Source organism: Triticum urartu, chromosome 6A (genome assembly GCF_056163025.1).
Source record: "Triticum urartu cultivar PI428250 chromosome 6A, HENAU_Tu73, whole genome shotgun sequence".
Taxonomy (NCBI): Eukaryota; Viridiplantae; Streptophyta; class Magnoliopsida; order Poales; family Poaceae; genus Triticum; species Triticum urartu.
In genome coordinates this window covers 342610095-342628474 of record NC_141878.1, presented here as the reverse complement: position 1 = coordinate 342628474, position 18380 = coordinate 342610095, and positions in this window count along the sequence as shown.

Sequence of the window (18380 nt, the reverse complement as noted above, 5' to 3'; positions counted from 1 at the left end):
GATTTATTTTAATTAAGTTAAGGTTCAAGTTATCTACAACCGGACATTAACAAATTCCCATCTGCCCATTACCGCGGGCACGGCTTTCGAAAGATCAAAACCCTGCAGGGGAGTCTCAACTTAGCCCATGACAAGCTCTCACGGTCAACGAAGGAATAGACCTCCTCCCAAGACGTTCCGATCAGACTCGGTATCTCGGTTCTTCAAGACACTTCGATAGGTTAAAACAAGACCAGCAACACCGCCCGAATGTGCCGACAAATCCCGATAGGAGCTGCACATATCTCGTTCTCAGGGCACACTCAGATTGTCCATACTTCCGATAGGCCAGCCCACAGTTGCCCCTGGTAGCCACCGGCGGCTGACGAGTAGGACCAACACTCAGAGGAGCACTAGCCCGGGGGGGTTTAAAATAAGATGACCCTCGGGCTCCGGAAACCCAAGGGAAAAAGAGGCTAGGTGGAAAATGATAAAACCAAGGTTGGGCATTGCTAGAAAATCTTTAATCAAGGCGAACTATCAAGGGGTTCCCATTATAACCCAACCGCGTAAGGAACGCAAAAATCCGGGAACATAACACCGATATGATGGAAACTAGGGCGGCAAGAGTGGAACAAAACACTAGGCGAGAGGCCGAGCCTTCCACCCTTTACCAAGTATATATATGCATTAAGATAACAAGATAATATAATGATATCCCAATGAGTAAATAATGTTCCAACAAGGAACGATCTCCAATCTTCACGTGCAACTAGCAACGCTATAAGAGGGGCTGAGCAAAGCGGTAACATAGCCAATCAACGGTTTGCTAGGACATGATGGGTTAGAGGTTTGACATGGCAATTTGGGAGGCTTGAAAGCAAGTGGTAGGCATCGTAGCATTGTCATAGCAAAAGAGCGAGCAATCTAGCATAGCAAAGATAGTAGTGATTTCGAGGGTATGATCATCTTGCCTGCAAAGTTGTCAGAGTTGAGTGGATCCTTGAAATCAAACTCAACGGGCTCCTCGTTAGCGAACTCGTCTCCTGGCTCTACCCAAACAAGACAAACAAGCAACAAGGACACAAGCAACCACGTGCAAGCTCGAACAAAAGATGCAAAGATGATATGCTATGCGGGATGCGATGCGGGATGCATATGCAAGATGGGACAAGGAATGCATGAACCTGGACTCAACTTGGGAATCCAAGTGTACCACTGGAAAGATGAGATGAAATCGCTTGAAAACGATATAAAGAACGCCGGAATCGGAGTTACGGTTTGGAAATGGCAAGCGATCCAAATATGACACCGGTCTGCGATTTACAGCAAGTAGCCATCTAAATGCAATGAGATGAACATGCTACAACACTCAAACATGACAACAAAATACATGGCAGGGATGAGTTCATGATGCTTAACAAAAGTCTAGCACTGAGCTACCGCCAATTCATCCATTAACAGGTTCAAACAAACATGGAAAAAATCCATATGACAAACAGATTTCAGACTTAGTGAAATTAACACTTGTCTGGAATTTCAGATCAGATAACACTCTTCGGAGAAACAAAACTACATGCTACAGGACCTGAAAATGGAAAAGTAAAGCATGGAATGGAGCTACTCAAAGAGCTTAACAAAAGTCCCTTAGTGACCTTGAGCGAAAAAGGAACAGAAAATACAATTGCAAGCATGTGAACATGGCAAAAACATAATCAGTTTTCAGACTTTGTGAAAACTGGCACATGCTGAAACACATCTCAAGTAGGCATGTTTACGAGCTCGGTGCACTCAATACGGAGCAAGTCATGAAAAGCTAAGCATACATCTATCAAGAACACACAAAATTCAAGCTAGACATGGCAAGAACAATATCATAGCATGCACAGATCAACTACAACATCATCGGCAAAATTGTTAACAAGTAGACAATCTGCCCAAATTCACAAAGTAGCAAAAGTAGAGCTCGATTGACTCAAGCTAGCTTGCTCCATAATTGCAAACAAAGACATGGATGGATAGAGCACTACAATATTAACAAAACATCCTTACTGATCATCCTCAAAAGGGGCACGGATCACTAGGAAACAACATGAACATATGGCAACATGGGATAAACAGATCAAGGACTTGGTGGAAATGCTAAGTCCCTGAAATCAGAATTAACAGGTGCACCACTTTGCAAGCTCGTGCTAGTCACCACACACATCACAAAAATACATGGGTTGCACCTCTGTAAAGATGACAAAACCTTAACAGAACATATGTAGAGCATCAGGGCATATCAAGCACACAATAATCATGGCAAAAATGACAAATATCTAAATGGAGTAGCAGATCTGACAATTATCTCAAGTAGCCCTCTTATAATAGCATTTCGGGCATCAAGATGAACTCAAATGAAAATGATGCAATGGAATGAAATGATGTACTCTCTGAGATGAAAATTTTGATATGCTATATGCCAAAAACGGAGTTACGGTTGAGGAGTTACGATGCAATGAACAGGAGCATATGGATCTGTGGAAACAGGGACTTACAAGAAAAAAACAACACCCACGGATCTAGGGTTTCTCACGAGCACGCAACCCGAGGTGGCTCCGGCGAGTTCAGTTCGTCGGGGGGAGATGAAGGAGAGGCGAGGCCGGCCTCTCCCCGGCCGGTTCTGACGGCGGCGGCGGCGGCGGGCTTCAAGGAGCGGCGGGGCCTGCGGCGGCGGGGCGGTGCTGGCCGCGGTGGCCGGAGCGGGCGGAAGGAGCTCCGGTCGCCGGAGTTGGCGAGGGAGGCGGCGATGCGGTGGCGGGGAGCGGGTGGCGCGGCGCGGCGGCGGATGGGCCTTGAGGGCCCGATCTGGGCCTCCCGGGCCGGCGACGGCGACGAAGTGGGGCAACGGCGCGGGCCAATGATGGCGTGACACGTGGCGGCGGGGTGGAGACGGACACGTCCGGCCCGCGGGAAATTGTCCGGCGGCGCGTGGAGACAAAGGAGACTAGGGTTTTTGGGGAGGGGATCCGTGAATTTCGGGAAGGGACTATATATAGGCATAGGAGGAGCTAGGAGAGTCCAAATGAGGTGCGGTTTTCGGCTACGCGATCGTGATCGAACGCTCTAGATGATGGAGTAGGTTTTCGTGGGTTTTGGGCCAAATTGGAGGGGTGTTGGGCTGCAACACACACGAGGCCTTTTGGGTCCCTCGGTTAACCGTTGGAGTATCAAACGAAGTCCAAATGGTACGAAACTTACAGGAGGTCTACCGGTAGTAAACCAAGGCCGCTTGGCAAGTCTCGGTCCAATCCGGAAATGTTTAATCCCCACACACGAAAGAAAGGTAGAAATGGCCACCGGAGGAGAACGAAGCGCCGGAATGCAAAACGGACAACGGGGAAAATGCTCGAATGCATGAGACGAACACGTATGCAAATGCAATGCACATGATGACATGATATGAGATGCATGACAATGATAACAACGCATGGAGACAAATACCCGAACCCGAGAAAAATAAAATAACTTAACGCCGGAAACGGCAAGAGTTGGAGTACAAATTGGGAAAGTTACATCCGGGGTGTTACACTAACGTAGAAGTAACTCCCAAGGGTTTAATAATAAAAGGGCAATAGGTTCTGCCTCATCATCTACTTCCCAAACCCACATGTTAAGAGATCCTACTCATGCAATTTTTTAGGGTGGTAACTAATGCATAAAAACTGGGTAATAAAGGGGTATGATCAATGTGTTACTTGCCTTGCTGATGATCCGCAAAACCTAGTGACTCATAGTAGCACACTGGGCACTCCGGGAATTCTATCGCAAAACTACAATAGTATACATAAGCACTCAAGAAAATATGCAAGGGTAAAACATCAAATAAGAAGATCAAATCTGAAAGTTCAACTGAAGAGGTTCGATTTGCAAAAAGAATCGATCAAAACGGAGGTACTGAACTGAAACTACGGTCAAAAGAACTTCGAATACAAATCTTCTTGCAAACAAATTTTAATTTGTCAAAAACCTTGTTCAAGTTGATTAAACGGAAAGAGAGGTTCGAGACAAAGATTTTGGCGTTGGTTTCACTGGATTTGGACAAACGATTAAGAAACGGCGTGGGTTTGAAGATCAGCGGCTAATCTGTGATAAAAATAATCGCGGATAGGTCCCTGGCCGAAAATAAAATAAAAAGAAAATACTAACAAACAAACATTCGCTGTCTGAACCTAACCGGCGAACAGCATTCGTTAAACGAACGAACGAACGTCCGCTAAGTAAATAAACCGACGAAAAATTGATCAAAGAAAATAAACCGGCAAAGTAAAAAAACCGGGGTTAACCGAGAGAAAACCGACCGGTCAGCGGGGTCAACAGCGGCGGCTCCGGCGAGATCCGGCGCGGCTGCGGCGCAGCTAGGGTTAGGGCAGCGGCTGGTGGGCTGGGAGCGGCCTCGGGCCTCGCCGTATAAAGGCCTGGCCGGACGAAGTCCGGCTCGGGCATGGCCCGTAAGTCGGTTCGTTTTTTTAAACGGTTCCGCCGAGAAAAATCCTAATTAAATAAATAAAAAAAATCTAAAAATGCCAAAACAAAATTTCACCATCTAAATAAAATATTTAGAACAAAGTGAACATTTTCCTTGGCCTAAAAATACAATTTTGAAAAAATGCATATTTTTCTAATTCAAATAAAATAGCAACAAAATTCAAATAAAATAATTAATTTGATTTGAACATTTTTCCTCCAATATTTCATTTATTTTGGATAAGTGATATTATCTCCTCTCATATATTTTTAATATGAAATGTTTTCGGATAGAAAAGTAATAAAACGAAAATGATCCACTTTTCAATATTTGAGAAAATTTCAAATATGAAAATAATAAAATCCCCAGCTCTCTCTATAGGTCCTTGAGTTGCTTAGGATTTTAGGATCACAAAACCAAAATACAAAAAAAATATGATATGCACATGATGACCTATGTATAACATTCCAAATTGGAAATTTGGGATGTTACATTAATAGGTTAGTCCTAAAAATAATATAAAAGAGCATAATAAAGCCCATTAAACAACCAAAACAGATAATATAATAGCATGGAGCAATCAAAAATTATAGATACGTTGGAGACGTATCAATGTAGAAGGAAGATCAGAGATTGAAGGAGCATGTGAGTCATTGGATGGACATCCAACAGTCACTGCTGTTAGAATCGTGTGTTGACGGACAAAGCCTTGCGTAAACAAGTCAGCCTCGAAATCTATGGCATGTGGAGCCAGTTTCCATTTTTAGAATTGCTGCCCATTTTCTCGTCAGTACCGGGGTTAAAAAATTGAACTAAAAAATGTGTGAAATTTTGAAATTTTGTAAATTTTTGCTATGGAACAAAATATTCTTAATCCAAAAATTAGTAGCCAAACTAAAACAAATTTAAAAATAAATTAGTACTATTTCATGTTGAAATCCAATGAAATATAAAATATCAGTGAAGAACAAAAACAAAAAAAGAAACTAATTTCCCATTTGCTATAAATTTTTTGGAATTTTCAATCCCTTTGATATTACTTTTAACAGATACTGACCATATACTTTGGCCAGGCCGGAATGCATCCATCCTCGTCTTGAAAGATTTGCAGCCCAGTAAGTCGGAGAAAACAAATAGGCCTAGTTTGGGAATTCTTCAAAAAGAAATAGTGGGCTACCTATTTTCCCAAAGAAAAAGCTGTTGGGCTGGTCATGTTGTTAGATGGGCCACAAAGACCGCACAACCCAGTTTATAGCCTGCTCCTCCGAACAAATCCTCAAAAAAAAGTTGTGCAATTCTTTCATTATTTGACTATATGTTGAAAATGATGTGGGCCCAGATATCAGCGGGGTGGATTAGAGTAAAAAAATGAGGGGTGCATCTGAGTAGTAAAAGAGGCGCTTGCTTGTGTTCGCGAGTGGACCTGGTGGGTCCGTACTGTCATACTCACAACTACAGTCCTCTCCCAATTTACTATGTTGACAGGAACGGACGGCGGCGCTGCGGCGCGCACCAAGGCGGGGGATAGAGTGCTTTCGCCAATGTGCTGGTCTGGGTTGGACATTCTTATTGAAAATTAAAAATGGACCGGAACTATTTACGACATTGACTACGACTTTCATGGGTCCGCTAGTTGTAGGAAGAAATGGTGGGAGAAACAAGATTGGTCGCTATATTTGCCTTAGAATAATATCGACTGAATGTAATGACACTATCATAGGAAATAATATCCTCCTGTTAAATCGTGAATTTAAAGAACTGGTGCATGAGCATTTACCTTTATTTATTTATTTACTTATTTATGTTTAGGGGACCATGAGCATGTACCTGGGCTGGATTCATGTGAGAGCCTCCCTTCTGATTAATTATGGGATCCTTTATTGGGCCTTCATCACTGGGTTGCATGTTATCGACAGGTGGAAAATGTCTTCCGTATAAAAAATAATATGTGTTACGTATGGTACGGGGAACTAAAGGATTGGACCGTGCAACGACTTCCAAAACATTGTGTTTGTCGTTCTAACAACACATTTATTCAACCGACAGACGAAATATACTACTGATTGTACATTGAAAACAACAGCAGCAACAACCAGGACTGGGGGTGGAACATAAGTAGTAAGCAGGCCAGAAGAGTAAAGACACAACTCTCTCTTTCAAAGCAAATATCAACCACCATTACAAAAGGGCTACCAAAAAAGAACAAGTGCATGCATCAAACTAAATAAAGATCTGATAACCCACAAGTACAGGGGGTGAACTGTAGCCTCTTTCGATAAGTAAGAGTGTCGAACCCAATGAGGAGCTAAAGGCAGAACAAATATTCCCTCAAGTTCTATCGACCACCGATACAACTCTACGGACGCTTGACGTTCGCTTTACCTGGAACAAGTATGAAACTAGGAGTACTTTATAGGTGTGCTAGTATAGGTTTGCAAGATAATAAAGATCATGTAAATAAAATCTAGGGGCTGTTTAGATAAAGACACAACTAAGTTAGTTTTAGTAGAGAGTTTTTGTCAACAAGAAAGATATTTGTCCCTAGGAAATCGATAACAAGTACCGGTAATCATTGTTGCAACTTTCTATGAGGGAGAGGCATGAGCTAACATACTTTCTCTACTTGGATCATATGTACTTATGATTGGAACTCTAGCAAGCATCCGCAACTACTAAAGATCATTAAGGTCATGAAACCCAACCATAGCATTAAGTATCAAGTCCTCTTTACTCCCATAAGCCATAACCCACCTACTCGGGTTTAAGTTTCTATCACTCTCGCAAACCACCGTAAGAAAATCATGAACATATTACAACACCATACAGCAGGGGCCTTCATGTTTGCGCGAGAACGAAGGGCACCGTAGGACAGCACCATTAAAAAATATACAATCATACCAACCAATATCATGATTAATCGACAGGACAAAACGGATCTACTCAAACATCATAGGATAACCATATATCATTGGGAAATAATATATGGAGTTGAGCACCATGTTTAAGTAGAGATTATAGCAGGGAGAAGAGGTGTTACACCGCTGCATAGAGGGGGAGAAAGTTGGTGTCGATGGTAGAAAGATTGTTGATGTAGATCGCCATCCCGATCGTTGCCCCGATGGCACTCCGGTGCCACCGGAAATGAGGGGGAGAGAGCCCCCCTCCTTCTTCTTCTTCCTTGGCCTCCCCCTAGATGGGATGAGAGTTCCCCCTCTCATCCTTGGTCTCCATGGTGGCGGATGTGTGGAGCCCCTCCGAGATTGGATCTCCCTCTTTGTTCTCTTCTGTTTCACATTCCCAGATCTGGTTGAAAACCGTTTCTTATATTCCCGGAGATCCATAACTCCAATTGCGCTGAGATTTTAACAGGATTTTTTCCGGATATAAACTTCCTTGCGCCCTAAGTAGAGGTCCAACCGACATACGAGGTGAGCACAACCAACCACGGCACGCCTGGCTCCTCTGGCGCGCCCTGGTGGGTTGCACCCACCAAGGGCCTCCGTTTGCGGTGACTCCAACTCCCAAAAATCACATATATTCAAAAAAATAATTCTTCATTAAATTTTATTGCATTTGGACTTCGTTTGATATGGATACTTTGCGATACAAAAAACATGCAGAAAATAGGAACTGGCACTTGCACTGGATCAATAGGTTAGTCCAATAAATCACATAAAAAGTTGCCAAAAGTATGTGAAACTTGTATAATATTGGCATGAAAAAATAAAAAGATTATAGATACGACGGAGACGTATCAGCATCCCCAAGCTTAATTCCTACTCGTCCTCCAGCAGGTAAATGATAAAAAAGATAATTTTTGATGTGAATGCTACCTAGCAAAAACTTGTTCATATATCAAATCATGGTATGAATATTAAGACATAAGTGATTCAAAGCAATAGTCTATAATTTGACATAATGACATCAATACTCAGGCATCCCATCAAACAATCATGTCTTTCAAAATATCAATGCGAAAGAAAGCTATCCCTACAAAATCATATAGTCTTGTCATGCTCTGTCTTCTTAACAAAAAGTATTTATCATGCACAACCCCGATGACAAGCCGAGCAATTGGTTCATACTTTTTAACGCGCTTCAGCTTTTCAAATCTCACGCAATACATGACCGCAAGCCATGGATATAGCACTATAGGTGGAATAGAGTATGATCATAGGGGTAAATATAGAGAAGACAAAAAAGTAAGAAAGTCTCACATCGATGCGGCTACCGAACGGGCTATGGAGATGCCCATCAATCAATATCAACATGAGGAGTAGGGATTGCCATGCAACCAATGCACCGAGAGCTATAAGTGTATGAAAGCTCAATATGAAAATCAAGTGGGTGTGCATCTAATCCTAGAATGAAAAATTCCCACTAGTATATGAAAGTGAAAACATAGGAGACTCTCCAAATGAAAAACATGGCGCTACTTTGAAGCACAAGTGTGGTAAAGGATACAAACAATGCCCCTTCTCTCTTTGTTTATTTATTTATTTATTTTTATTTTTTCCTTTTTCTTTTTTTCTTTTTTTCTCTCATTGTCCGGAGTCTCATCCCGACTTGTGGGGGAATCCTAGTCTCCATCATCCTTTGCTCACTGGGGCACTGCTCTAAAAATGAATAATGATGATCATCACACTTCTATTTACTTATAACTCAAAAGAAATAAAAATTACAACTCGGTACCTATGACAAAGTATGACTCTATATGAATGTCAGGACCCCGATTCCAAGTCACATCGATCTAGCCGGTAACACCTCATATCACTTTGCAGCCTCACGCACGGTATCCCACGGGTGACGCCTTACCATGGCCCGGGACCGTTTGCGCCTTTTGGCTCACGTATATGACAGTGTCGCTAGCATCCATATGACAGAGAACCCGGGCCGACATGGCTAGTCGTGAACCCAAAGCGGCACAGACCTATGGAGACAGGCATACATGAATCACATCGAACATCTCGGTCATCAACGAGTGATTCTGGGCTGTAGCACTGGGCTAACAGGACTCCGGGGAACCCGGGGCTGTAGCAGGCTAGGCAGGACTCCGGAAGTCACCGTGTGACATTTCCCCGAAGGGACAGACATAGGGACGAAGTGAAACACATGCCGGCCAGTCAAGTGTCCTGAGCAGTAGTGCTGGGCTAGCAGGACTCCGGTGAACCGGGCTGTAGCGGACTACTATGGCTCGAGGAACACTAGACTACATTTCCCCATAAGAAAGGCTGTCAAGGATAAACAACTAGATTGTCGGATCCCACTCATACCAAGCATTTCAATCATACACACAATATGCCTGAGATGAGTACATACAACATGGCATCACAACAAAACTCTACAACTCAAGTACTTTATTTAAAGGCTCTAGAGAGCCATACATAACATGTTCATACATATAGGGGTCACATGACCCGACACTCAAGTCATACAAACATACAACCACATGCGGAAGCAACTAGTCTGGGTACAGACTCTAGAAAGAAAGAAGGCATCTCGAAGCCTGTCTATCTACATAGGCCCTCCATGGCCAGGGTCACCACCTGGGTGGCTAGTCACTCGTCGACGTCAAGGTCTACATAGAACCCATCGAAGGGGGCAGTGTTGTCGTCTGAAAACAATAAATAAGCAAAACATGAGTACAAAGGTACTCAGCAAGTCTTACATCAGAACCTACTATACATGCTTATTCTCAAGAAGGCGGTGGGGTTGATGCAGCAAGCCAGCTTTGACTCTTGGCTAACTATCCTACGGAACTTCACCAGTAAAATAGTTTTCGCACACGAGTCCACTACTCACCAACACAATACTCCACCGGGGATCCTCCCTCGTCATCCTACGAGAGGGCCATCCTTGGTACTCACACTTTATCTTGAGTCTTTTAGTAGTATCCATTAACTTGTCTATGAACTGTATATGCAACCAAGTAGTCCTTTACCGCGGACGCGGCTATTCAAATAGTTTTATACCCTGCAGGGGTGTACTTCGTCACACATGTTTCCACCACTTAGCGTCTGCACACGACATATGCTCGGCAGACTTCAAGCGAAAACCGACGTGGGTGTAGACCACGACCTGACTAACCTCACAAGTCTCTAGTCCAGGTTTATCGCCTATTCAGGTTCCATCCGCAAGGAAATCCGGCCACGGTGTCCTCAACGGCCCCAAACAATGTGAACAGGGTTCCCGCGACACCAAACGGGTGACTCGGTACACCGTGCCACGGTGTATCTACCGCAACATAGCCCACCCCTAGGGTCAACGCTACGCACGGCCGCCAACACGTGTCCTACAAACACCAGAAACTAGTTGCAACTCCTGGACAGAGGCGAGAGGGGTCAGTAAGTCGAGCGGGGTCATATTCCAGGGCCCAATGTGTGGTAGTAGCTGAATCTTAAATCACGCATACAGATCTCAGTGCTTAGGGATGGCCTCAATGAAAAAACCCACCATGTACTCCTACATGGCCTCTCACCGATACCTTTACCAAAACATGTTCAACGCATCCCTCACATTACCGGCATAAGCATTTCACTCTAGCCCATCTCCCAGATGAACCAGACCTGACACAACTCTTAGCATAGCAGGCATAGCAAGGTAAGAATCACATACATGGCTCAATCAACTCCTACACATGCTAGTGGGTTTCATCTAGTTACTGTGGCAATGACAGGTCATGCAGATGATAAGGTTTCAACTACCGTAGCACACAGCAGTTTGAATTGCGTTGTCTTAATGCAGTAAACAAGAGCAGAAGTGAGAACATGGGTTTGTATCGGAATGATCAATGGCTGCTTGCCTGATGGAGTGGTAGTGGGATACTGCCCTTCAGTTGGATACTCGTGGATATCCTCGGAGGCAGAACCTACCACGAAGAACACATCGTAATACAATCAACACATGACGATATGCAACAATATGATGCATGCTATGACATTGCAATATGAATGTGTCTTGGCCTAATGCAAGTTATATTAGAAAGGAATGAACTTATTTGAATCAAAGATTCAAATATTAGCTCATTAAACATGGCCTTAATAGTGCTTTTCCTTATTCTGCCTAAACAGCAAGATAACTTGTTTTGTCATGCATGAAACCATTACAGTTGGATAGATTGAATTTTTCTGATAATTTTTGATATATAATTTATCTCATTTGGAGCTATGGTTGAATTTCTATGAATTTTTGAAGTTTGAACTATTTTCTGGAATTTCCTGAATAAGAATAAATCTAGAAAATCAACTACTGCGTCAACATTGCGTCAGGGTGATGTCTGCAGGTCAAAGGCGCCAGCCCAGGTCAAACCTGACTGGTGGGCCCCTTCTGTCAGCCTCTCAGCTAATTAGCAAAATTAGATTAACACTAATTAGTTGTCAGTGGGGCCTGGGCCCACATGTCAGTGACTGATTTAATTAAAATTAATTAAGACTAATCCTAATTTAGTTAGCCGACCGGCCCCACCTGTCATAGACTTAGGGGGGGTCTTCCTGGGCCCACCCAGGGGTCAAACTGGGTCAACTCGCCGGTGGCTCGACGCCGGTGAGGCCCGAGACGGTGGAGGGCTTCGGATTTGGTCCTCCGGTGACCAAATCGACGGCGGAGACGTGCTACGCGTAGCTGGGGCTCGTGCGCATCTAGTGGGGCAAGTGGGAGGAGCTGGGGTGGAGCGAGCTCGCCAGAATCGAGCTCGTGGCGGCGGCCGGAGTTCGGGCGAGGTCGGTTTCGAGGCTACGGTGCATGGGAGGAAGAACTGGTGGTGGCTACAGGTCCCTGGTGCTGCGCTGAGCACGGTGAGGCGCTCGGACGCGTGCTTGCACGGCCATAGCCACGACGACGGCATGGCCGGCGGCGAGGAGCGCTCGGGCTCGGAGGGGGCGGTGGCTACGAGGCGTAATCGAGCACGGGAACTAGGGGGAAAGGAAGAGGAGCTCACAGCGGAGTCGGAGAGGGGGTCAGCTGGCTCGGGGAGGTCCTGGCGGCGGCGAATTCGACCGGAGATGGCTCGGGTGCCCGAGGTTGAAGACGAGGGCGAAGGCAGCGATGCAGGGCCTCCTGTGATGCGTGGCTCGATGGGGAGGACGAGGGAGTCGAGGCGGAGCTAATGGGCTCGTCGGAGGGGCGAGGGGGTGTCTGTGGTGGCAACTACGGCGATCGGCGGCGAGGTACGCGCTCGGCCGTCGCGGGAGAGAGAGAGGGAGACGAGAGGGAGAGTGAGGGAGTGCGAGAGGGAGACGTGGGGGGTTGCGTGGCACTTCAGGGCGTCTCCCGGGCGTCGGCGGAAGCAGAAGGTGGCCGGTGTGTGGCCGCGGGCGCCGAACACGCGCTCCGCGTCCTTCTGGCGCGAGGAGGACGACTGGCAGCGCCAGCAGGCTGGGCCGAGCCAGGTGGCTGGGCCAGCACAGGTAAGGCCCAGGTGGGCTTCTTTCTCCTCTTTTTTTATTTAGTTTCTGTTTTCTATTTAACTGCAACTGTTTAGCTTTAAATAAAATACTAAAACATTTCCAAAAATCCTAAAAATAAATGTGGCCTCTGTTTAGATTATTTCCAACAGGAAACATTTATTCCCAGAATTATTTGAGCATTTAGATTATTTTATAGCATTTAAATGCCCAAATTCAAATACTTATGATTTAATTTAATGACCTTCTGTTGACCTAGAAAATTGTGCACCAATTTTGCCAGAGGTTCTAACCTAAGACAAAGAGGGTGAACTTTTTAGAAGGGCATTTCAGGTTCATTGAAAATATTTTTAGTAAACCCTAGTTGTTTCCAAGGGGGGGTGTATTGGGGGTTCTGTCTTCCACAATTCAAATTTAAGAGGAATTTAAACATGATGCACATTCTAATGCTTGAACTAGCTAGGGTGTGACAACTCACCCCCACTCAAAAGAATCTCGTCCCGAGATTTAGGATCCTCCGGGAAGAAGGTGGGGTACTCAAGTCGAAGATGATCCTCCCTTTCCCAAGTGGCTTCTTCCTCGGAATGGTGTGACCATTGAACCTTGAGAAACTTGATATTATGACGTCGAGTGGTACGCTCGGCTTGATCAAGGATATGAACGGGATATTCCCGATAAGAAAGGTTATCTTGTAGATCAAGCGTTTCGTGATCCACTCCACGGATAGGATCCGCGAAGCAACGCCTGAGTTGTGAAATGTGGAAGACATCGTGAACTCTGGAAAGATGCGGAGGTAGTTCCAATTGGTAGGCAACTTCTCCTCGTTTGGCAAGAATGCGAAAGGGTCCAATGTAACGAGGAGCCAATTTGCCTTTGATACCGAAATGATGGGTTCCCTTTAACGGAGTAACCCGAAGGTAGGCCTTCTCATCGACTTCATAAGTCATAGGTTTATGTTTACGATCATATTGACTCTTTTGACGAGATTGGGCTGTTTTCAATTTCTCACGAATAACGCGAACCTGCTCTTCTGCTTCCTAAATCATATCCGGGCCAAAGAGCTGTCTTTCCCCGGTTTCTGACCAGTTAAGAGGGGTTCGACATTTTCGTCCATAGAGAACTTCGAAAGGAGCTTTCCCCAAACTAGCTTGATAACTATTGTTATAGGCAAACTCCGCGAATGGAAGGCATTTCTCCCAACTCATTCCGAACGAGATAACAGAAGCTCGGAGCATATCTTCCAGAATTTGATTGACTCGCTCTACTTGACCACTTGATTGAGGATGGAAGGCGGTACTAAAAGAGAGACGAGTTCCCATAGTATTTTGGAAGCTTTCCCAAAATTGAGAGGTGAAGAGACTCCCATGGTCTGAGTTAATTTCCAATGGAACACCATGAAGAGATACTATTCGGGAGATGTATAGATCAGCTAGCTAGCTAGCAGTGATACTCTCACGAACAGGTAGAAAGTGGGCTACTTTGGAAAGTCGGTCGATCACAACGAAGATGGCATTATTCCCTCTCTTGGTCCTGGGAAACCCAGTGATGAAATCCATACTGATTTTATCTCATTTCCATTCAGGAATAGCCAAAGGTTGAAGGGTGCCAGCAGGCTGTTGATGCTCTGCTTTAACACGACGACAGACGTCGCAGCTAGCAATGTATTGAGCGATTTCTCTCTTCATCCTAGTCCACCAAAACCTTTGGCGTAGGTCTTGATACATTTTAGTACTACCGAGATGAATGGTGAGAGGGGATTCATGAGCTTCCTTAAGGATCAACTGGCGTAGATGTTGTTTCTTGGGAACCACCAAACGGTTCTCGAAAAAGACAGCACCTCGCTCATCCATGGAGAAACATTTAGCAACTCCGCTAGCGATGTTTTCCTTAATCCGGGATATGCCCTTATCACGCGTCTGGGCAGCTATGATTTGATCCATAAGGGTAGGTTTCGCCACCAGGGTGGATAGGAATCCTCGAGGAACAATGTGAAGATTAAGCTTACGAAATTCCTCATGGAGAAGTGGTTGACTTTGTTGTAACATCAGGTTGTTACAATAGGACTTACGGCTTAGCGCATCAGCCATGACATTGGCTTTCCCTGGGGTGTAAGTTATTCCTAAGTCGTAATCCGAGATCAACTCGACTCAACGTCTTTGCCTGAGATTCAAATCTGGTTGGGTGAAGATATATTTCAAACTTTGGTGATCGGTGAAGATCTCGCAACGATTACCGAGAAGGTAATGTCGCCAGGTTTTAAGTGCATGGACTACAGCTTCAAGCTCTAGATCATGTGTGGGATAATTTTCCTCATGTGGGTGTAATTGCCGTGAAGCATAGACAATTACCTGACGATCTTGCATGAGTATGCAACCTAGTCCTTGTCGCGAGGCGTCGCAATAGATAATAAAGTCCTTGGAGAAATCTGGTGGTACCAGTATGGGAGCAGATGCAGGCGTCTTTTCAGTTCCTGAAAACTGAACTCGCACTGTGGAGTCCACTCGAACTTTTTATCCTTCTTGAGGAGTTCAGTTAGAGGTTTAGCAACCTTGGAGAAATTTTCGACGAAGCGGCGGCAATAGCTCGCTAAGCCAAGGAAGCTCCGAACTTGCTTAACCGTCTTAGGTGGAGTCCAATCAAGGATGGCTTGAACTCGCTCGGGATTGACAGCAATACCCTTACCAGAAATTACATGGCCTAGATAGGTCACTTCTGGCAACCAAAATTCACACTTGGAGAATTTGGAATAAAGGCGATGCTCTCGAAGTTTCATCAATACCAGCCTTAGATGTTCGGCATGTTCTTCTTCATTCTTGGAGTAGATGAGTATGTCATCGAGGTATACTACGACAAATTTTTCCAAGTACTCCATGAAAACCGAGTTCATTAACCGGGAAAAGGTGGCTGGGGCATTGGTTAAACCGAAGGACATCACGGTGTACTCGTATTGGCGATAACGAGTAACAAAGGCCGTTTTGGGAATGTCCCCGTTTCTGATTTTGATCTGATGGTAGCTCAACCTCAAATCCATCTTGGAAAAGACTGAGGATCCAGCGAGCTGATCATACAGATCGTTGATCCTGGGAAGCGGATATTTGTTCTTGATGGTGACCAAATTGACTGGTCGGTAATCCACAACCACTCGATCCGTTCCATCCTTCTTCTTGACGAAGAGGACGGGGCAAGCCCAAGGAGAGGAACTAGGACGGATGAAACCCTTTTTCAAGGACTCATCGAGTTGGTTCTTAAGCTCGGCTAGTTCTAAGGGTGCCATCTTGTAGGGTCTTCTAGAGATTGGAACAGTTCCTGGGACAAGGTCTATCACGAACTCAACATCCCTGTCAGGTGGAACACCTGGCAGTTCTTCTGGAAAAACATCTGGAAAGTCTCGGACTACCGAAACATCCTCAAGGTCTGGAAGAGGGTTAGCATTTAGAGAGTAAAGCTGGCGCTTGGCCACTCGAGTTAAGACATTGACTGTCTTGCCCGATGGGTGAGTAAGTTGAACGGTTCTAGTGGCACAATCGATCTTAGCATAATGAGCTGACATCCAGTCCATACCCAAGATGATATTTATGTCGGAGGACTTGAGAGCTATTAAGGATGCAAGGAAGACAAGTCTGTCGACAAGAATTTCGTTCCCATGGCTTACTCTAGAAGTTTGCCATTTGGAACCCGGGGTTTGAATTACCATGGAAGTGGGCATGTCACAGAATGTCGTGTTATGCAATCGAGCATAGCTCTCGGATATGAATGAATGAGATGCCCCAGTATTGAAAAGAACGGATGCCGGATGGCAGTTAACAAGGAGCGTACCAAGGACGACGTTGGGATCCTCATGAGCCTCCTCGGCTGAAACGTAGTTGACATGGCCACATGTAGTGGTGGCCGGCTTGGCGTAAAATGTTTTCCCGCTGGCTTACCATGGCCAACGGACTTCCCAGTTTGATTGGAGTTGTTGTTCTGGGGACACTCTCCGCTATAGTGACCTGGCTCTCCACACTTAAAGCATGTCACCACATTGGGGCGTGGAGCAGCATTAGCAGCGGGGCCACCATAGGGCTTGGGCGGTGCAAATTGCTGGTTGGGACGAGGCGCCTCAAAGGTTGGCCTCGGGATGAACCTGGGTGGCAGTGCCGTGCTTGGGATCCACACCCGGCGCTTCTGAGCTCCCGAGCCGGATGAAGAGCCAAAATCACGGGAGTGCTTGTGTGAAGTGTCATAATCAGTCTGGCCTGTCTCAGCGCTGATGGCTTTATTGACTAGCTTTTGAAAAGATGTGCACTCGTGCAGACGGAGATCGCGGTGAAGCTCAGGGCTAAGTCCCTTGCGGAACCTTGCCTGCTTCTTAGCGTAAGTAGAAACCTCTTCAGGGGCAAAGCGTGCCAGATTCCCAAATTCACGACTATATGCATCCACAGTCAGTCTTCCTTGGGTGAAGTTGCAGAACTCCTCCCTCTTGCGATCCATGAGACCTTCCGGAATGTGATGCTCACGGAAAGCCTCACTGAATTCAGCCCAAGAAGTGATTTGGCCGACCGGGCGCATAGCTTCGAAGTTTTCCCACCAAAGGCTAGCAGGGCCTTCGAGGTGATAGGCAGCATAGGTAACCTTGTCGGCTTCGGCTACGTTGGCAGAACGTAGCTTGTGGGTGATGCTGCGAAGCCAGTCATCCGTGTCGAGGGGCTCGACGGAGTGATTAAACTTTGGCGGGTATAGCTTGATAAAGTCATTGATTGACACCAAGTCATTTCGGGGGTGGCACGCAGTGTTCTGCTCAATCCGCTCTAGCAGGCGGTTAGTCTCACGCTTGTTTCTTTTCGCCTCTAGCACCACTTCGGCCAGAGAAGGCGGGTGAGGCAGATTCTCACCTCTAGCTGCACTGGCTTCCCCCTGCTCCGGGGCAGCAGGGTTGCTGCGGGTGTTGACCATCCTAAGAGGAAACAAGACAACGGTTTAGACAAGGATGGCTCAAACATAGCAAGGAAGTGCAGAATGTAATGGATAACACAGAATGCCGAGATGTTCATCCGTATGTCATGGTAATATAAAACTGCCATATATATACCAACGGTCATACACATCATACATAGTTCAGTATAAGCCCAGGCTACAGTACAACTATGATAACATTACATATCATCAGAGGCATTCCAAGCTCCTATACATTATTTGTCTACACCTCCGGAATTGATTACACACAAAGTCATATTCCACAAGTCACACAGGACAGTGGAGATACAACTACTACAATACTAGTGGTACTACTACTAACTCAGATAGCTCCGTAGTAGTTCTCATAGAAGTCGCCTCCGTAGCCTGGAAGTTCAACATGACCATCTGGGAACAGACATTCCTGAGGAGCTTGTGGACCGAAGGGGCTAGGATGAGGTCTTGGACCAACAAACGGTGGCCTGCGGGGACCACGGGGTGGGGTGATGCCTCCCACATCACGCCAATCCACCATGTCTGGCAGAGCTGATCTCACA